Source organism: Pseudorca crassidens, chromosome 1, assembly GCF_039906515.1.
Source record: "Pseudorca crassidens isolate mPseCra1 chromosome 1, mPseCra1.hap1, whole genome shotgun sequence".
Classification (NCBI taxonomy): domain Eukaryota; kingdom Metazoa; phylum Chordata; class Mammalia; order Artiodactyla; family Delphinidae; genus Pseudorca; species Pseudorca crassidens.
Genome location: NC_090296.1, coordinates 60,698,218 through 60,721,198, shown reverse-complemented (window position 1 = coordinate 60,721,198; position 22,981 = coordinate 60,698,218).

Below are 22,981 nucleotides of genomic sequence, written 5' to 3'. Positions count from 1 at the left end.
GGTAACCCGAAAGTAAAGATTTCCTGGAATTGAAGCAGACAACATCTGATGAGACAGCTTTCCCAAGACAGCCAGACCATGTCTGTGGGAAGTCTGTCACCAAATCTTTGATGATGGAAAAACACTTTAGATGCTCTCTAATGTCAATGATAACACATGGACTTTAGATAAGAAGTGTCTGAGAGTTCTCCCTCCTAACCCTCCTTGTTCCTTAAATGTGACTTTAATTGGTTTCCAATCTGTGTACTTTCCCTCCAACATGAGACCCTACACCCAAGAAAGGTCCTCCTGACCTTGAGGGACGAAAAGTTGCTAAAACTAGAAGACCTGACTCTTGATCAGCAATGCTTTCAGAGAAAGAGCTTGATCAAGAGAGGGAAATGTAAAAAATCAATTAACAGAAACCTCAATTAAGTAGAGTTGGGAGACCTGAATGGAGAGTTCTTGCACCCTGTGATGACAGCAGAGCCCTCCAGGAAGGCAAAAGACTTTTCTTCTTTCCTGGCAAGGACTCAGGCAATGAAAAGCCATGGACTCTGTTTACTATAGTTATCCCAACCTTCATTTCTCTCTTATAAGAGTGTTCCCCTTCTCTTGCCATGTAGAGACTTGCAATGTGGCTTATCGTGGTTGCAGACACCTAATTGCAATTCTTTATTGATCCTTAAAAAGAGAATCTTTTCTGGAGAAATAATTGGTAACCTATCTTTTCAGGTCAACACTAGTAAGGAGATTGAATCAGTAATCAAAAACCTTCCAAGAAACAAAAATCCAGAACCAGACGGCTTCACAGAAGAAGTCTACCAAACATTTAAAAAAAACTAACATCAATCCTTCTCAAACTTTTCCAAAAAAATACAAGAGGAGGAAACACTTCCAAATACATTGTATGAGGCCAGAATTACTCTGATACCAAAACGAGATAAGGATGCCATAAAAAGAAAAAGTACAGGCCAATATCCCCAATAAACATACATACAAAAATCCTCAAAAAAATATTAGCAAACCAAATTCAACAATACATTAAAAGGATGGTACATCATGATCAATTGGGATTTATTCCAGGGATGCAAGGATGGTTTAGTATCTGCAAAGCAATCAACATGACACACCACTTAAAAATATGAAGGATAAAAATCATATGATCATCTCAATAGATCCAGAAAAAACATGTGAAAAAATCCAGCATCCATTTATGATAAGAACTCTCAACAAAGTGAGTACAGAGGAAACTTATCACAACATAATAAAGGCTATATATGACAAGCTTGTAGTCCACATTATACTCAATGATGAAAAGCTGAAAGCTTTTCCTCTAAAATCAGAAACAAGACAAGGATGTCCACTCTCACAAATTTTATTCAACATAGTATTTGATGTCCTAGCTAGAGCAATTATGCAAGACAAAGAAATAAAAGGCATCCAAAACGGAAAGGAAGAAGTAAAACTGTCATTGTTTGCAGATGATGTGATATATATAGAACATCCTAAAGATACCATCAAAAAACTATTAAAACTAATAAACAAAGTCATTAAAGTTGCAGAATACAAAATCAATATACAAAAATCTGTTGCATTTTTTTAGTAATAAACTATCAGAAAGATAAATGAAGAAAACAATCCCACGTACAATTTCATCAAGAAAAATAAAATACCTAGGAATAAATTTAACCAAGGAGGTGAAAGACCTATACACTGAAAGCTATAAGACATTATGAAAGAAAATGAAGAAGACACAAATAAATGGAAAAATATTCCATGCTCATGGGTTAAAGAAATAATATTTTTAAATGTCCATGCTACACAAAGCCATCTACAGATGCAATCCAATCCCTATCAAAATACCAATGGTATTTTTCACAGAAATAGAACAAACAAACCTAAAATTTGTGTTGAACCACAGAAGACCCTGAATAGCCAAAGCAATCTTGAGAAAGAACAAGGCTAGAAGTACCACGCTCCTTGATTTCAACCTATATTACAAAGCTATAGAAATAAAACAGTATGATAGTGGCATAAAGACAGACACATAGATCAATGGAATAGAACAGACAGCCCAGAAAGAAACCCACACATATAAACTCACACAAAATTTATGACAAAGGAGTCAAGGATATACAATCAGAGAAGACAGTCTTTTCAATAAATGGTGCTGGGAAAACTGGACAGCCACATGCAAAAGAATGAAACTGGATCAGTATCTTATACCATAAACAAATATTAACTCAAAATGGATTAAAGACTTGGACATAGGACATGAAATCATAAAATTTCTAGAAGAAAACACAGACAATAAGCTCCTTGGCATATGTCTTGGCAATGATTTTTTTGGATTTGACACTAAAAGCAAAGGCAACAAAAGTAGGAATAAACAAGCAGGACTATACAAAACTAAAAAGTTTTTGCACAGAAAAGAAAACCACCAACAAGTAAAAAGGCAACCTACTGAAAGGGAGAAAATATTTGGAAATCATATATCTGATTGGGGCTAATATTCAAAATACATAAAGAACGCAACAATTCAATAGCAAAACAATTTGGTTTAAAAATGGGCAGAGCATCTGAACATTTTTCCAAAGAAGACAGATAGATGGCCAACAGCTACAAGAAAAGATGTTCAACATCACTAATCATCAGGGAAGTGCAGATCAAAACCCCAATAAGATATCAACTCACACCTGTCAGAATGGCTATTATCAAAAAGACAAGAAATAACAAGTGCTGGTGAGGGTGTGGAGAAAAGGGAACCCTTATTTTTCTACCTTTTTAGTGGGAATGTAAATTGGTGCAACCACTGTGGAAACAGTATCAAGATTCCTCAGAAAACTAAAAATAGAACCATCCTATGACTCAGCAATTCCACTTCTGGGTGTTTGTCCAAAGAAAATGAAAACACTAATTCAAACAGATAATGCATCCCATGTTCACTGCAGCATTATTTACAATAGCCAAGACATGGAAATAGCCTAAGTGTCCACTGACAGTTAAACGGATAAAGAAAATGTGGTATATACATACAATGGGATATTATTCAGCCATGAAAAAAGAAGGAAATCTTGTAATTTATTACAACATGGATGGACCTTAATGGCATTATGCTCAATGAAATAAGACAGAGAAAGACAAATACTACATGATATCACTTATATGTGGAATTTAAAAAAAAAGCTACGGGCTTCCCTGGTGGCACAGTGGTTGAGAATCTGCCTGCTAATGCAGGGGACATGGGTTCGAGCCCTGGTCTGGGAGGATCCCACATGCCGTGGAGCAACTAGGCCCGTGAGCCACAACTACTGAGCCTGCACGTCTGGAGCCTGTGCTCCGCAACAAGAGAGGCCACGATAGTGAGAGGCCCGTGCACTGCGATGAAGAGTGGCCCCCGGTAGCCACAACTAGAGAAAGCCCTCACACAGAAACGAAGACCCAACACAGCAGAAATAAATAAATTAATAAACTCCTACCCCCAACATCTTCTTTAAAAAAAAAAAGCTGGGCTCATACAGAACAAATCAGTGGCTGCCAGAGGTGGGGGTGGGGGGGCAAATGGGTGAAGGGGGTCAAAAGGTACAAGTTTCCAGTTATAAAATAAGTCATGAGGATGTCATGTACAGCATGGTGACGATAGTTAATAATACTGTATTGTATATCTGAAAGTTGCTAAGAGAATATATCTTAAAAGTTTTCATCACGAGAAAAATATTTATAACTCTGTATGATGACAGATATTAACTAGAATTATTGTGATCATCTTGAAATATATACAAATATAGAATCATTATGTTGTACACTTGAGACTAACATAATGTTATATGTCAACTATACCTCAATTTAAACATAAATAAGAGGAAAAAACTTACCTCTGATAAAGGGCCTGTATCCAGAATATGTTTGTTTGTTTTTTAAGTATTCCAATTCAACAACAAGAATCAAACACTCTGATAAAAATTAGCAAAAGATTTTAGCAGACACTTTACCAAGTAGATATATAAGTGGAATATAAGACATCCAACATGATTATTCATTAGAGAAAGACAAATTATATCTACAATGAGATGTAAACTACACACTCACTAGAATGACTAAAATTAAAAAGACTGATCACGCCAGGTGTTGAACTAGATATGGAGAAAATGGAACTCTTCAACTTTGCTGGTGGGAATGCAAAATGGTACATCCACTTGAAAAAGAGTTTGTCAGTTTCTTATAAAGTTACATATACACTAACTATAAAACTCAGCAATCCCACTAATGTGTATTTATACAATAAAAGTTAAAATATATGTTAATGGTACACATTTTCTTGGGTTGTATTTAAAAACTTATAACCTGTCACTTCCTTTTAATATAAAAGAGAAAGGGGTCTTTAGATATACATACTGAATTGCTTTAAAATGAAATTAATTTATGTCTGAGATTTTCTTCAAAATAACTCAGGATGGGGACTTGATGAGACAAAATCACCCATGGGTTTAATATTGTTTTAACTGGATAAGATGTACATGGGGGTTCATTATACTATTCTTTCCACTTTTGTATGTGTTTTCTGATAGAAAAATTATAAGTCTGGTGGAAATTTCCTAATTACCTCCTCTTTAATCTGGAAACCAAAATAATGCCAATTAAGATGTCCTAACTGGCACTTGGAGTAAGTGCCAAAGACTATAAATGTTGAAGGAGTATTACTATGAGTTTGTGGCAGCTGAATTCCCCGCCTCAATATCTTGAAATGGGAGTGTAGGCTCAGTAGAGGCAGCTGACGCTTAAAGATTTGAGAAATTATATCCATTTAACTTCCATTTTTTAATCTTTACTCCAAAATCATGACAGCCACATTTAGAGAAAATACTTTTGATGTTAAGGCAGGTATGATTCTTTTACAGAATAACAACACCTTCTCTGTGGACAGTCTCATGTAAATTGACTCTAGTTTGTATTAACTATTTCATCAGAGAGTAGAAATCCAGTTTAGTATATTCAAGATTCAAATCCTGGAGACACTAGCTCAAAAGGACCCAGAACCCATAATTGTAATCCTACCAAAATGGGTAGGAGCAGTTACTAACAAAGTTCATTCAGTGCAGTTCTTTTCATTCAACATGGAGTTTCAAATCCCCTATGTCAAGAACACACAATCATTAAGTTGGTGCCCTATTCTATATTCTGAGTACCAGGAACCCCAGAAGTCACTTCCTTCCAGCAGAATCTCAACTAAAATTGACAAAACTCAAATGAAGGTGGTAGCAGATATGTTCTCATGATCTGGAAAATAAGGATGAGATATTGAAGGACCTTAAAGGTCATGATGAAGAGTCTAGAACCAACTTTGAAGTAATACTAATAATTGATAATAATCCTTATTATTTAAATTCCACAAAGATTTAGACATAATAATCACTCCTTCCTTTTTTATTGTTAAATGCAAAACCCACACAGGGTCTGGCAGGTTCTCTTCTGCAGGTCCATCATGATAGACATTCAAATTCATTAACTCTTCTGTAATGCATTAGTACACAGAAAATGCCTCAATAAATATTGTTTTGCACCAATGGATGGGGAAAATGGCACTAGATTTTTTCCTTTAGCAATCTAAAATTAATCTCTACTTTCATGAAATGTATTATATGATTGGAGACAATAGCCTCTCCTTGGGTAAAACTAAGAGTTTGTATTGTCCAAGTACAAAGTTGCTCTAGAAAACAAAGACTGGGTTAGGATCTAAAACTACCTTATAATTTATAAAATGAATAGTCAGTATTTAAAATGCAGTATTTCACTGCAGAATGAATCATCAAATTTTAAGGAATGGTTACCCAGTTAACTGATTAATTATCTAGCCCTCTGTCCCTATTCTTCTGGCTATTTTATTATCCACCACTATCTCTAACAGGGAATGAACAAAGAAGTAAAAAAGAAATGAGACACAGCTATCAGCAGCTCAGAGTCACATGTTTATGCTGGAGGATACAGGATCATGGGCTCCATTAAGAACTGAGAATTTCCTGTCTTTGGATTTGTTTCCCATGTTTCCCCTGACCCCATTATCATACACAATTGAGAGTTACTTATATAAAAAAGAAAAATTAACCAAAAATGTATCTGAGCCAACATAAGATACAATCTTTTAAAATTACACTTTTTTTAAAATCCCTGGGCAAGTATCTCTGCTAATGATAAATCTTTAATCTCCTGTGATTTTGTTTGTTTGAGAACTCATAACTTGCCATTCTCTTGTTTTTAGTTCTAAGAAAACAACAGAGGATGCATAACAGCATCAGTTGTGAGCACTGAATCATCCTCTCCCTCCATGGTTGACCACAGCCCAGTAACAGAAGCTTTCCTTCCAGTCCTATTATCCTCAACAAGCAGAGAGAAGTCTACACTTCTGGCAAATCATTCAAGACATCATATATTATTTTGTCTTTTGCCTTAATATTTTCTACTGTCTGCCATCCTCGTAGAGGATTTAAAGGTGAAACATGGACAACTTCATGCACCTCTACACCCTGCTTCATACAGGAGCTGACCTTTTCTATACAACTCTTCAGGAAGCTAGATGACCTTTAATATTCAGTAAATTTTCCCCTATTTTGAAAGCTTATGTTGGATTCTTTTCTGGCACCTTCACTTTCACATAGCTAATGTATAAATGCGTAAGTTTTGGGTGAATGCCCTTGAAACTCAGTTGGTAGAAAGCATCAACCAAGAACTAAATAAAATAAAATGTCATACTCATTTTCATTTTCCTTAATGTGAAATCTCCTCTAAGAGGAAATAGTGAGTCTTGCTGAGTAAAAACCCAAGAACAAAATGTACACAGTTCTCTGTTCTAATAAAAGTATTTTAACTGGGTAATAAGGCATGAGGAGAGAAAAAAAATTATAACACAGGTCGCTGAACCAAATGATCAACTAAGGAGTTCTTTCTAAAGGAACAGTCAATACCCAGCATGCATTTATGGGGTTGTCAAGCAACAGGGATTTCAACAGGATCCTTTCTGCTTAAACAAGTTCAGTGAAGCTGATATAAACTCAAAGCAGTATCAGCAGCATTCTACCATGAAGCAAATAACATTTTACAGGACTGAAGTTCTTGTTCAGCTGAGCTGTAGTCATGGTCTCAAATTCTTGGTTGCCTTAATAAAATAACCTAAAGAAAAACAGAAGCTATAACTGAAATTTTTAAAGGAATGTATTTTAAACATACTAGATCTGAAATTATATCTTTCTTAAACCCTGTTGAGCGTGCCTGGAATTTACAGATGAATTTATCCTTGACTTCATAGCCTACAACTGTACAATAAGTCAGAGATTATCTTACCCCATCATTTGGATTGTTATTCTTTTTCTTCATTAGAGACTCCCAATTAGCCTTTAAGTATTTACTTATTGATTCTAGGATAGCAAGATGTTAGAGACCAGACATCCTACCTGGTGGTTGCACTGACCATTTGAGGCCAACAGAGTAAAGCCCTTTGAATGTGAATGGCCTATAATTTTCCAGTAACTTCTGACTGCCTCAAAGGAACAAAGTAAAATTTCACCAAAATAGACCATCCCAAAGCACTCAGATATATCTGGGTTTCTAAATTTATCAGCCACAATACAATCAAGTTTCTCATCACATGACCTCCTTCTTTCACTGTGGTCACCCAACTAGACCATCACCTAGACCATCTACTCTAGTATCATCTATACTTCCATCATTCCTTGATATTCCTGTCACTCATATTACCAATATCCTGGGCACCTAACTTGGTTTAGGTGCTCTCCCTAACCAGCCCTTCCAAGGCATCTCCATCACTACTCACAATAGGCTGCATGTTGCTCACCCATTGTTGACCAGGTGCATGTGCCATCATTCTACAGAACAGAGAGAACAAAAAGCCCAAAGTGACTAGGAATCCAACTCAAGAGGCCTCATCTGGGTTGGTCCTCTCACTCTGATTGTCCATTTAAGAAATATCTCCTGCCCCAAATGATAAGCAGACTAATCCCTTCCTCCTAAGGAGTGTAATAAACATAATTTCTAATCCTCTTTTTTTGAGCTACAGAAACTGGGTTCAGAATATTTATCTGAAACTAAGTCTGATCCTGATTCTAAGCCAGGTATTGGCAAACTTTTTCTGTAAAGGGTCAAAGAGTAAATATTTTAGGCTTTGTGGGCCCCATATAGTGTGTCACATATTCTTTGAGTTTTTGTTTGTTTATAATTATTTAGGAATATAAGAAAACATTCTTTGCTCATGGGCCATACAAAAATGGGCCACCGGCTGGATTTGGCTCATGGGCTACAGTTTGCTTACCTCTGCTGTAAGCATTGTTGCCCAACTGCTTACCAACTGTTATGGATTGAATTGTATCTCTCCAACATTCATATGTCAAAGCCCTAACCTCCAGTGTGACTATATTTGGAGATAGGACTGTATTTAGGAGATAATTAAGGTTAAATGATATCATAAGGGTGGGGCTCTAATTCAATAGACCTGGTAGCCTTAAAAGAAGAGGAAGGGAGGGATCCCTCATTCCCATTCATATTCTTTCTTTCTTTCTCTCTCTCTCTTTCCCCTTCCCTTCCCTTCCCTTCCCTCCCCTGCCTCTCTCTCTCCCCCCTCCTCCATGCACCATGCACATGTTTTGAGGAAAGATTACTTCAGCACACAGCAAGATAACACAGCTACATATAGGCCAACAGAAGAAGCCTCAGAATGAAAACTATCTCTCCAGCATCTTGTTATTGGACTTCTCAACCTCTAGAATTCTAATAAGTTTCTGTTGTTTAAGGCACTCAATCTATGGTATTTTGTTACAGAAGCCGAGCAGACTAAAACAGCCACTAATCCCACTAGACTGACCACATGCTGTTACATAACCACAACAATCAGGATTCTTCATTCAGTATGAACAGCCACCCACTCCCAACATATGTGTCAAGAGATTAAAGTAATAGGTTATTATTGGCTACAGTTATACAACAGGCATAGTAAGGCCCAAATTTCTCAAGGTCACTTCCTACCTCAGATTTGAAACTTACACAAAAATCTAATGTTCTACTATATCTTATAAATAGTCCAGAGAATTCTTTATCATATTTTTATAGGGACAGAGATGTATTACCCACATCCCCTTTTTTTTAAACATCTTTATTGGAGTATAACTGCTTTACAATGGTGTGTTAGTTTCTGCTTTATAACAAAGTGAATCAGTTATGCATATACATATGTTCCCATATCTCTTCCCTCTTGCGTCTCCCTCCCTCTCACCATCCCTATCCCACCCCTCTAGGTGGTCACAAACCACCTAGCTGATCTCCTTGTGTTATGCGGCTACTTCCCACTAGCTATCTATTTTACATTTGGTAGTGTATATATGTCCATGCCACTCTCTCACTTTGTCACAGCTTACCCTTCCCCCTCCCCATATCCTCAAGTCCATGCTCTAGTAGGTCTGTGTCTTTATTCCCGTCTTACTCCTAGGTTCTTCATGACCTTTTTTTTTTTTTTCTTAGATTCCATATATATGTGTTAGCATACGGTATTTGTTTTTCTTTTTCTGACTTACTTCACTCTGTATGACAGGCTCTAGGTCCATCCACCTCACTACAAATAACTCAATTTCGTTTCTTTTTATGGTTGAGTAATATTCCATTGTATATATGTGCCACATCCCCTTTTAAGGAAAGACTTTATGCCCAGTTGTGGGAAACACAGTCAGCAGACAGCCTCCAGGTGTCAGCTCCTTCAGGATCGGCCTCAGCTGGAGAGAGTTGCTTCTCCCCAGACCACACCCTTCCCAGGGCAGTTTGCATCCAGCAGAGCAAGGCATATGCATAACTATCAGGCCATTTTGTCCCAACACAAACAGTCCTTCCTACTAATTGTGATCTTATTCTTGTGTTTGAGATTTCTTACTCCTTCAGAAGCCCTGTTTGAGTTTCAAGTTTGTGGCAAAGCCCCCAATCATTCTTTGATTCCTCTAAATTATTTTAAAGATGCTTCAGTACAAAAGAGAATTATTTTAAAGATTTTTCGTTGTGTCAGTGTTCCTCCATTAATCAATTCAGTTCACTCTCCACTTATGGGCTCTTTTAGGACATAAAGGCTTTTAATAAATTGTGCTGTAATGCAAGGCCACAGACTCACATTGAGAGAGCACTATAAGAAGCAGTTCTATGAAACTTATCAGTGTGTCTGCTATAAGGATATTGTTGAGGATGTTCATCATTAAATTGAGAAGTGTCACTTTCATGAGGCCACTCAGGAGGAATGTATTTCTTGTCTTAGCATCAAGAATTGTTGTGCCTATCCTAAGAAATTCATTTGCTTTTATCTTACATGACTCATGTAGAGCTCATCCTGTAAGAAGGTAGTCTAGTACAATGGTTAGACTGATCTAGACTGCTTCATAGCCCAGCTCTGCTGCTTACTATCTCTATAACCTTGAATGCATAACTTAAACTTTCTGTACCTCAGTTTCCTCACCCGTAAAATTGTGATAAGAATAGTACCTTCCAAAAAGAAAAAAAATAGTACCTTCCTCATGGGTGATATGAAGAACTAAATGAATTCCACCTACATAGTATTTAAAGCAGTCTTAGCATGGAGAAAGAACTCAATGAATGTTATATTATGGTATTCTTTTAATTGGACTAGTTAAAGCTACTACTTCATGGGATGTATTTTGTGTACTCTGCTCATTTCCCAATGCTTCTTGTACTTGATTTTTACTTTGCCTCAACTTTCTGAACTTCCACTTTTTAAATATATATAATAGTCATCATCTGTTCCTGATTATGAAATTAATAAATCTGCAATGTCTAAATGCGACAACATGGATGGGTTTTGAGAGCATTATGCTTAGTGAGATGTCAGACAGAAAAAGACAAATACTGTATGATCTCACTTATGTGTGGAAAAAGCCAAACACATAGAAACAGAGTAGGATAGTGGTTACCAGGGGCTAGGAGATGGGGGTATTGGGGAGATGGTGGTCAAAGGGTACAAACTTGCAGTTAGAAAATGAGTAAGTTCTGGAGATTTAATGCACAGCATTGCGAGTATAGTCAACAATACTGTATTATATACTTCAAAGTTGCTTGGAAACTGTATCTTAAATGTTCTCACCACAAAATGAAATGATAATTAGGTGACGTGATGGAGGTATTAGCTAATGCTACAGTGGTAATCATATTGCAATATATAAATGTTCCAAATCAATACACTGTACAACATGTTAAACTTACACAACATTATATGTCAATTATATCTCAATTCAAAAAATAATAACATAGGATGTGACATCACCAAGACTGCAACATGAGGTGTTCCTGACTTCACTCCCCTTCACAAAAAGAACTAACATCTATTCAAGAACAAGACACTACTGAGAGACTCTTCAAACACGGGGGTTAAGCTGAAGCACCCCCTGCACTTCATAGACGAGGACAGATTGCACTAGAAGGGTAAGAGAACTGGCTACATGTTGGCTGCACTGTTACTCCTCCCCCAAGACAGCACAGGACCAACTGAGCCTCTGGTTCTTCCAGTAGACAAACAGAACCCAAGGGGAACAATAACCTTCCCCTAGCATTGTGGGTCACTTTTTGGAAGCCCCTACTCTGGTCTCACCCCATGGGGGGTTTCAGGGGAATCTGCAGGGCTCAGACACTGTGAGTCTGATTGTGACAGAGAAGGGAAGAGGGGCTTGCAACAACCAACACACAGAACTTGGCAGATCGAGTTCACACCTGCAGTACCCAAATAGTAATCCCTACCAGTGGCTTTGCTCATCTACAGAACCAAGTTGGGGGTGCAGTCTGACCAGGGAACTCAGTGGGGTGCAGATCTGCCTGATTCAGATCCTCAAATGAGTTTTGTTGACCCTAGAGCCTGGTTTGCCCACATCGAAGCAAAGTACTGAGTCACAGCTCTATCCACTATGACAGTGCCTTCCAGCCCCATCTGACCAGAGGACTGGTGACAACTCCTGGGAGCTGTGTGCTCCAGCAGCACTCAAGCCAAGAGGCAGGCGGGGAGAGGTGACTCCCCCCAGAGCAAAGCCAGTACCAGGTACGGAGGTTTCCTGCACTACACACAGCAGGGGGATTAATTCATAGCCAAGCTGAGGGTAGCTCCTGGCCCTTTCTAACCAGAGAGTCTGTTTGGGAAATTGAGAATCTCCTGGAGTGGCCCCTCTCCCCTGCCTCTGACCCAGGCAAGGAGGCTGAGACAAAGCCCCATCTGCTGTGGAGAGTGTCTTCAGGTCCCATCTGACCAAAAGGACTGGCAACAACTCCTAGAAGCTGTGTGGCCCAGCGGCACGCAGGCCAAGAGAATGACAGACAGAGCCAACAGTCTGCAGAGCAAAACCAGTGGCCCTATTCAGCCAGAAGACTTGGGGTGCATGTCAGCTTGACTTAAGACAACAAACAAAAGTTTTACCAGTTTTAGAGCTGCTTCTCTTACTATGCCAGGGAGAGAATCTAATTTGTAGTCCTGCTCATTGCTAAATACAGCCTTCAGCCTGCCCAAGCAGCAAACCTAACCAGAGCACACAGGAAATTGTGTAGCCCATCCAATAGCCATGCTTACAGTGGGAACTGAACAGAGAACACAGCCCATGGCTTCCCTCATCTGCAGAGCAAAACTTACCTGATCAGGGAATTCAGTGCACACTCAGGCCTAATTTGGGCCCCCAAACAGTGAGCTATAGAGGCCATAGCTTTGGCCTGCTGCCCTGCCAGTGCAGAGACATTAATTCATAACCCCATCTACTACTGAATATAGTACCCAGTCCTGACCATCTAGTAAGTCTGACCAGAGAATTTAGGGAACCATGGAACCTGTTCTCTGGCCTCACTTGGGTAGGAAACCAAGTCAGCAGTCTTATCCAACTGTTCACAGCCAGTGACACACACCTCCCCAAAACAGACCATAATAGCAGACCCCATCAGCCCAAAGACATTACCAGCAGACACACCCAGAAACCCAAAATGAGCTGACTGGTAAAGAACTGTATCTGCCAAAGCAAACCTATACAGTCTGGAAGAGGAGTCCCATTGCCCAAAAGTGCAGATACCAATAAAAGAATCAAAGATCAAAAAAATAAGGTAAATATGACACCACCAAAGAAAACTAATAAAGCCCCAATAACTGACCTTAAAGAAATGGAGATCTATAAACTGTCAAACAAAGAATTCAGAATAATTCTATTAAGGGAGCTTAGTGAATTACAAGACAACACAGACAGACAACTAAACAAAATTAGAAAAACAATGCACGAACAAATGAGAAATGTGACAAGAAAAGAGCAACCATCAAAAAAAAAAAAAAACAAATCAGAAAGTCAAGGGTTGAAAAATATAATAACTGAACTGAAGAATTCAATAGAGTTTCAAAAGCAGACTCGATCATGCAAAAGAAAGAATCAGCAACCTGGATGATAGGACATTGGAAATTAGCCAGTCAGAGGAGGAAAAAGAAAAGAAAAGAAAAGTTGAAAACAGAATGAAAAACAGTGAAACTGAACAGGGAGGACTACACCAAGACATATTATGATTAAATTGTCTAAAGTCAAAGACAAAGAAAGAATTTTAACAACAGCAAGAGAAAAAAGAGAAGTTACATACAAGGGAACTCCCATAAGATAATTGGCAGATTTCTTAACAGAAACTATTCGGGCCAGGAGAGAATGGGGTGACATATTCAAAATATTAAACGAAAATAACTGTCAACCAAGAATTCTATGCCCACTGAAACTGTCCTTCAGAAATGAGGAAGGGCTAAAGACAATCCTGAACAAACAAAAGCTGAGGCAGTTCATTACCACCAGATGTCCTTTACAAGAAATGCTAAAGGGAGTTCTATGAGTCAAAGTAAAAGGACACTAATTAACATCATAAAAACACCTCACTGGTAATGGTAAATATATAGTCATAATTAGATTCTGCAATACGGTAATAGTGGTGCATAACTCACAACTCTACTTTAAAAGTTTAAAAAATGAATGTAGTAAAAATGCCATAACTACAATAATTCATTAGCCACAATATTAAAAACATGTACATTGTAACAACAATAACCTAAAATTAGGAGGAGGAAAAAAAGTAAAGTCCACAAGTTATACTGAAATTCAATTGTTATTAATTTAAAATAGGGTATTAGGGCTTCCCTGGTGGCACAGTGGTTGAGAGTCCGCCTGCCGATGCAGGGGACACGGGTTCGTGCCCTGGTCCGGGAAGATCCTACATGCCACAGAGCGGCTGGGCCCATGAGCCATGGCCACTGAGCCTGCATGTCCGGAGTCTGTGCTCCACAAAAGGAGAGGCCACAACAGTGAGAGGCCCACGTACCGCAAAAAAAAAAAAAAAAAAAAAAATAGGGTATTAGAAGATTAAGGTATTTTATATAAGCCTCATGGTAACCACAAAGGAAACTCTTGTAGTAATACACAAAAAAATGTGATAAAGAAGTTGAAGTGTACTGATACCAAATGACATCAAAATACCACAAAAGACAACAAAATAAGAAAGAACAATTAATGTACAAAACAACACAAAAACAATTAACAAAACTGCAATAGTAATTTAAATATCAATAATTGCTTTAAATGTAAATAGATTAAATTCTCCAATCAAAAGACACAGAATGGCTGAATGGATAAAAATAAATAAGATTCAACAATGTGCTGTCTAACTCACTATAGTCTTAAAGATACACAGACCAAGAGTGAAAGAATGGAAAAAGACATTTCAAGCAACTAGTAACCAGAAAAAGCAAGGACAGACATACTTATATCAAAGTAGACTTTAAACAAAAATAGTAAAAAGAAACAAAGAAGGTCATATTATACTATATATTATAATATATTTTATTATATTATATATATTATTTATTATATTATATATTTATATATTATTATATATATTTTATAATGTATAATATATTATAATAAATAATATATTATAATATATAATATATATTGTATATATTATATATTATATATTTATATATTATTTATTATATTATATATTATATTATATTATATATTATATAAAAGGGTCAATACATCAAGAAGATATAACATTGTAAACATTTACACACTCAGCATTGGAGCACCTAAATATATAAAGCAAAAACCAATAGAACTCAAAAGAGAAATAAACAATAATACAATAATAGTTGGAGACTTTAATACCACACTCTCAACAATGGACAGATCATCTAGACAGAGAATCAATAAGGAAACAGTGGATTTGAACACCACAATAGACCAAATGAACCTAACAGACATATACAAAATATTCTATCCAACAACAGCAGAATACATATGCTTCTAAAGTGCACATGGAACATTTTCTAGGATAGACGACATGTTAGGCCACAAAACAAGTGTTAGCAAATCAAGAAGACTAAAATCATACCAAGTATCTTCTGTGACCACAATGGCATGAAACTAGTGATCAGTAACAAGAGGAAAACTGGAAAATTCACAAACACATGGAAATTAAACAACACTCTCCTGAACAACTAATGGATCAAAGAAGAAATTAAAGGGGATATAAAAAAGTCTCTTGAATCAAACAAAAATGGATGGGATGCAGCAAAGGTGGTTGTAAGAGGGAAGTTCGTAGCAATGAACACCTACATTAATAAGCAAGAAAGATCCCAAATAAGCAATATAACTGTATGCTTTAAGGAATTAGAAAAAGAAAAATAAACTGAGGCCAAAGATAGCAGAAGAAAGGAAATAATAAAGATAAAAACAGAAAAAAATGAAATTGAGAACAGGAAAACAACAGAAAAGATTAACCAAACTAAGAGTTGGTGTTTTAAAAGATAAACAAAATTGATAAACCCTTAACTAGACAAACCAAGGCAAAAAGAGAAAGGACCCAAATAAACACAATTATAAATGAAAAAGGAGACATTACAATTGATACCACAGAAATTCAAAGGATCATAAGAGGCTACTATAAACAAGTATATGCCAACAAACTAGACAACCTAGAAGAAATGGAAAAAATTCTTAGAAACATTCTTTCTTCTTACCAAGATTGAAGCAAGAAGAAATAGAATATTTGAATAAATCACTTACTACTAAGGAGATTGAACCAGTAATCAAAGATCTCCCAAAGAAAATCCCAGGACCATATGGCTTCACTGGTAATTTTTACAGAACATTTAAATAAAATTTTAACACCAATCTTTCTCAAAATGAAGTGGGTTTTTTTTTGGGGGGGGGGGGCTGTGCACTCCCAAAATCATTTTACGAGGGTAGTATTGTCAAGATACCAAAACCAGAAAAGGATAATACTAAAAAAGAAAACTACAGGCCAATATCCCTGATGAATATAGATGCAAAAATTCTCAATAAAATACTAGCAAACCAAATTCAACAGCCTATTAAAAGGATCATTCACATGATCAGGTGGGATTTATCCCTGGGAAGTAAAGATGGTTCAACATATGAAAATCAAGCAATGTGATACATCACATTAAAAGTATAAAAGAAAAGAATTATATGATCATCTCAATAGATGCAGATAAAGCATGTGACAAAATCCAACATTCATTCATGATAAAAACTATTAACAAATTAGGCAGAGAAGGAACATATCTCAACATAACAAAGGCCATATATGACAAGACTACAGCTAACATAATCAGTGGTGAAAGGGTGAAATCTCTTTTTATAAGAGCAGGAACAAGACAAGGGTGCCCACACAGGCCTTAAAGTAGGAGAGGAGGTATTCTGGGGAATTCAGCTGGTGAAAATTATTTTAGTTGTTAATTTATCTTAAGACTTAATCCTCTGTCAATTTGCATTATAAAGTTTTATAATAGCCTGTTATTATTTATTCAAAAGATATATACAAACAAAACTAAACAAAACTTGGAAACTTTAATGAGTTTCTGATGCTTGGAGGCATCTTTGGAAGAGGTGGTATTTTAACATGTTCAGGAATTAAAGTCTCTTATTTTTGCATTTTCAAGTCTCTCTAAGTCATTAATATGCCAACCACTTTCTTGCAGTAATACCTCTTCAGTCACTTCTGAAAAGTTGGCAGTACCTAATTTTTAAAGGATAGACTTGAAAAATCAGTCTCTGCAACATCAACTCACTCAAGGAATAAGAAGAAAAGCATGGCTACATGCCAGTATTACATAGCCATTTTGATAATTTTGAAAGAGCCATGTATCAAATTAATCTTTTTATTTTTCAATTAACAAACAAAATACATATAATGTCACACATACAAAAAAAAGCCAAGGGTGCCCACTCCCACCACGCTTATTCAACATACTACTGGAAGTCCTAGCTAGAGCAATCAGGCAAGAAAAAAGATATACCAGAATTGGAAAGGAAAAAGTAAAATTGTTTCTACTTACAGACAACATGATTTTATATATAGAAAATATAACAACGCTACCAAAAAACTGTTAGAGCTTCTGCCCATTTTTGGATTGGGTTGTTTGGTTTTTTTTGATATTGAGCTGCATAAGTTGCTTGTATATTTTGGACATTAATCCTTTGTCAATTGATTCATTTGTAAATATTTTCTCCCATTCTGAGGGCTGTCTTTTCGTCTTTTTTATGGTTTCCTTTACTGTGCAAAAGATTTTAAGTTTCATTATGTCCCATTTGTTTATTTTTGTTTTTATTTCCATTTCTCTGGGAGGTGGGTTAAAAAGGATCTTGCTGTGATTCATGTCATAGAGTGTTCTGCCTATGTTTTCCTCTAAGAGTCTGATAGTGTCTGGCCTTACATTTAGGTCTTTAATCCTTTTTGAGTTTATTTTTGTGTATGGTGTTAGGAAGTGTTCTAATTTCATTCTTTTACATGTAGCTGTCCAGTTTTCCCAGCACCACTTATTGAAGAGGCTGTCTTTTCTCCATTGTACAATGTTCATTGCAGCACTATTTACAATAGCCAGGACATGGAAGCAACCTAAGTGTCCATCAACAGGTGAATGGATAAAGAAGATGTGGCACATATATACAATGGAATATTACTCAGCCATAAAAAGAAACGAAACTGAGTTATTTGTAGTGAGTTGGATGGACCTAGAGTCTGTAATACAGAGTGAAGTACGTCAGAAAGAGAAAAACAAATACCAAATGCTAACACATATATATGGAATCTAAAAAAAACAAAGTGGTTCTGATGAACCTAGGGGCAGGACAGGAATAAAGAAGCAAACGTAGAGAATGGACTTGAGGACACAAGGAGAGGGGAGGGTAAGCTGGGATGAAGTGAGAGAGTAACACTGACATATACACACTACCAAATGTAAAACAGATAGCTAGTGGGAAGAAGCTGCATAGCATAGGGAGATCAGCTTGGTGCTTTGCAACCACCTAGAGGAGTGGGATAAGGAGGGTGGGAGGGAGACGCAAGAGGGAGGGGATATGGGGATATACGTATGCATATAGCTGATTCACTTTGTTATACAGCAGAAATTAACACAACATTGTAAAGCAATTATACTCCAATAAAGATGTTAAAAAAAAACTGTTAATCAATAAATTCAGTAAAGTTGCAAGATACAAAATTAACATACAGAAATCAGTAGCATTTCTATGTACTAACAACAAAATTCCTGAAAAACAAAGAAAATTCATCTCATTTGCAATAGCACCAAAAACAATAAAATACCTAGGAATAAATATAATTTAGGAGGTTAAAGATCTCTACACTGAAAATTACAAAACACTGATGAAAGAAATTAAAGACACAAATAAATAGAAAGGTATCCCATGTTCATGGATTGAAAAAATTGTTAATATGTCAGTACTCCCAAAAGCCATCTTATTGAAAAAATTAGTACAGTATTGTTAAAATGTCAAAACTACTGAAAGCCATCTATAGATTCAATGTAATCCCATCAAGATTTTAATGGCATTTTTGACAGAAGTAGAAAAAACACTTCTAAAATTTATATGGAACCAAAAAAGACCTTAAATAGCCACAGAAACCCTGCGAAAGCACAAAAGCAGGAGTTATCACACGTCCTGATTTCAAACTATACTGTAAAGCTATAGTCATCAAAACAGTATGGTACTGGCATAAAAAGACAAATAGACCAATGGACAGAATTAGGAGCCCAGAAAAAACCCAAGCATATACAGTCAACTAATATTTGACAAGGGAGGCAGGAATACTCAACGCAGAAAACACAGTCTCTTCAATAAATGGGGAGAATTGGATATTAACATGAAAAAGAATGAAGCTGGACCCATATCTTATACCACTCACAAAAATTAACTCAAAATGGATTAAAGACTTAAATGTAAGATCTGAAACTATAACACTCCTGGAAGAAAACATGGGAAAAAACCTCCTTGACATGGGTCATATTTTTTGGATATGACACCTAAAGCACAAGCAACAAAATAAAAATAAATAAGTGGACTACATCAAACTAAAAAGCTTCTGCACAGCAAAACAAATCATCAGCAAAGTGAAAAGACAACCTACAGAATGGGAAAAAATATTTTCAAACCATATGTCTGACAAGGGGTTAATATCCAAAACATATAAATAACTCATACAAGTTGATGGCAAAATAATAATAATAACCCGATTAAATAATGGGCAAAGGACCTGAATAGACATTTTTCTAGAGAAGATATATGAAAGGTCAACAGGAACATGAAAACATGCTCAACATCACGAGTCATTAGAGAAATGCAAATTAAAACCACAATGAGTTACCACCTCACACCTTTACAATGGTCATTATCAAAAAGATAAGAGATAAATACTGGCATGGATGTGGAGAAAAGGGAACTCTTGTGCACTGTTGGTGGGACTGTAAACTGGTACAGCCACTATGAAAAACAGTATGAAGGATCTTCAAAAAATTAAGACTACTATATGATCCAGCAATTCTATTTCTGGGAAATATATCGAAAGGAAATGAAATAGCCAGGACATGGGAGGAACCTAAGTGTCCATCGACAGATGAATGGATAAAGAAGATGTGGCACATATGTACAATGGAATATTACTCAGCCATAAACAGAAACGAAACTGAGTTATTTGTAGTGAGGTGGATGGACCTAGAGTCTGTCATACACAGTGAAGTAAGTCAGAAAGAGAAAAACAAATACTGTATGCTAACACATATATATGGAATCTAAAAAAAAAAAAATGGTTCTTAAGAACCTAGGGGCAGGACAGGAATAAAGACACAGACATAGAGAATGGACTTGAGGACACGGAGAGGGGGAAAGGTAAGCTGGGACTAAGTGAGAGATTGGCATGGACATATATACACTACCAAATGTAAAATAGATAGCTACCGGGAAGCAGCTGCATAGCACAGGGAGATCAGCTCGGTGCTTTGTGACCACCTAGAGGGGTGGGATAGGGAGGGTGGGAGGGAGACGCAAGAGGGAGGGGATATGGGGATATATGTGTATGTATTGCTGATTCACACTAACACACCACTGTAAAGCAATTATACTCCAATAAAGATGTTAAAAAAGAAAAAAAAATCCTGCACTCCCATGTTCATAGCAGCACTATTTACAATAGCCAAGACGTGGAAATAACCTAAGTGTCCATCAGTAAATGAATGGATAAAGAAGTGTTATACATATACAATGAAATATTATTCAGCCATAAAAGTCAAAGAAATTCTCTCATCTGCAACAACATGGGTGGACTCTGAAGGCATTATGCTAAGTGAAATAAGTCAGAGAAAGACAAATACAGTATGATCTCACTTATATGTGGAATCTAATAAAACAAAAACAAAGTCATAGAAAAAGAGATTAGACTTGTGGTTACCACAAGTGAGGGTTGGGGTGAGGGGGAAGTGAAGGAAGATGGTCAAAAGGTACAAGTTTCCAGTTATAAGATAAATTTAGATAAATAAGTACTAGGGATGTAATGTACAATATGATGACTATAGCTAACAGTGCTGTATGATATCATACATAGGAAAGTTGTTAAAACAGTAAATCCTAAGAGTTCTCATCACAAGGAAAATTTTTTTCCTTTATTCTTTTCTTCTTTCTTTTTTATTGTATCTATACAAGAATATGAATGTTAGTTAAATGTATTATGATTATCATTTCACAATATATGTAAATCAAATCATCATGCTCTATGCCTTAAACTTATACAGTGATGTATGTCAATTTTCTCTCAATAAAACTGGAAAAAATAACAAAATGAATTTTAAAAATATAAAAATCTATAATATTAATTATTGATGATAAATACCATTTATTGAGCACTTGTTATATACTTGTTATATGCAAAGCATATATTAGCTAATTTAACCTTCACAAAAACCTTATTGCCATTTACTTCATTTCACACATGAGGAAATTAAGCCCTGAAGTAACAGTGCCATTTAACCCAGGACCTCACAGCTGGAAAGTGAAATTTAAACCCACATCTGATTTACGACTTCACCAACCTGACATAACTACTAGATACACTTCCATATATTTTCTTCACCTACAGATGTTCTTTGCATGTTTGTGTGTATGTGTGTATGTATTTTAATGGAGTACTTTATGTAATTGTACATTTATTTAATTTTCCATGTCATTAATTAGTATTCAAAATATAAGTTTTAATAGCTATATACTTCACCTCATGTTTATACAAAAATGTACTTAAGCTAATTACCCTGTTTTTGCCAATTTTTTAAATAAAACATTAACAAATCATCTCACACATGGCGTTTAATGATCATCTCCAATTACTTATCTAGTAAAATCTTAGTAGTGAAATTACTGAGTTAAGATATATGAACATTTTAAGGCCAGTATTCATATTTCCAAAATGTCTTCAAGAAAGATTCATCACTTTATTCTTGAACTAAAGGACAAAGAGGCTATTATCATGTCCAAAGTCAAATTAAAAAGAAATATTTTAAATTCTACTGGATTTTTATTGGAATTGCATTATACTGATAGACTCAGAGGAAAGAAATACCTTTTCCACCAAGAATATGGTATGCCCCACCACTTATTCAAGTCTTCTTTTGAAGTTCAGTAAAGTTTTATAGTTTTCCTTCATATAGATCTTATGCATTTGAGGTAAAATTTATTTCTAGATATTTTAAAGTTTTTGTTGTTACTATGAAAGTGATGGTTTCTTGCTATATTTTATACTTGATTTTCTACTGTATAGAGGAAAGCTTTTTAGTTATGATTTTATTCTTTTTATTAACATTTACTTGTAACAAAAAAAATCTCACTTCTTATATTAGTACCGTTCACTTTCAGTTGATTTTCTTGGATGTTCTAGATCCCAGTCTGAAGACCAGTAGAGAAGCAAACGTTAGTATCTAGGTGAAAATTCTTACCCCTCTCTCCCTCTTCCCTGCCCTTGGATTTGGTTTGTTCACAGTTCCCTAGAGCAGTGGTATAACAAGGTGGAGGGAGATGGTGCAGTCAGCTCCAGCAGGGAGAAGTATTTTATTACTGACATTGTTTATGATTGCAGGCTCACAGCAATAATAAAAGGCAGATACACTTATTCCCTGCACCCTGCACATCCCCACAGTACACCACAGCTCTAGTGGGGCCTGAGTGGGCTTCACACAGCAGCACACCAGTAGATCATCCTGGGTTCTCATAGCAAAGAGGGGAGATCTTCGTGGTTGAGAATGGATAAGGGCATAATGAATTCATGAACTGACCCTACTATTTTTCAAATGAAAAATCTATTCATAAAGTGTTTTAGTCTTTGAAAAGATTGGTTACATCAAAAAGAAGGACTGTAAGTGTCACCTTATCAAGATGTTTTATTATTTTTAACAATAGTAGGATATTGTTCATATATTATTCCAATATCATATTTCTATCAACTATCTTTGCTTCATAAACCACATATATATACCATAAGTTTTGGATTTTCTGTTTTCTCTGGATATGTGTTTTCCTTAAACATTGGATATTGTATTTCTGATTTCATTCACTCTGTCTCACACACATGCCTGACCCCAAATGCAGACAGC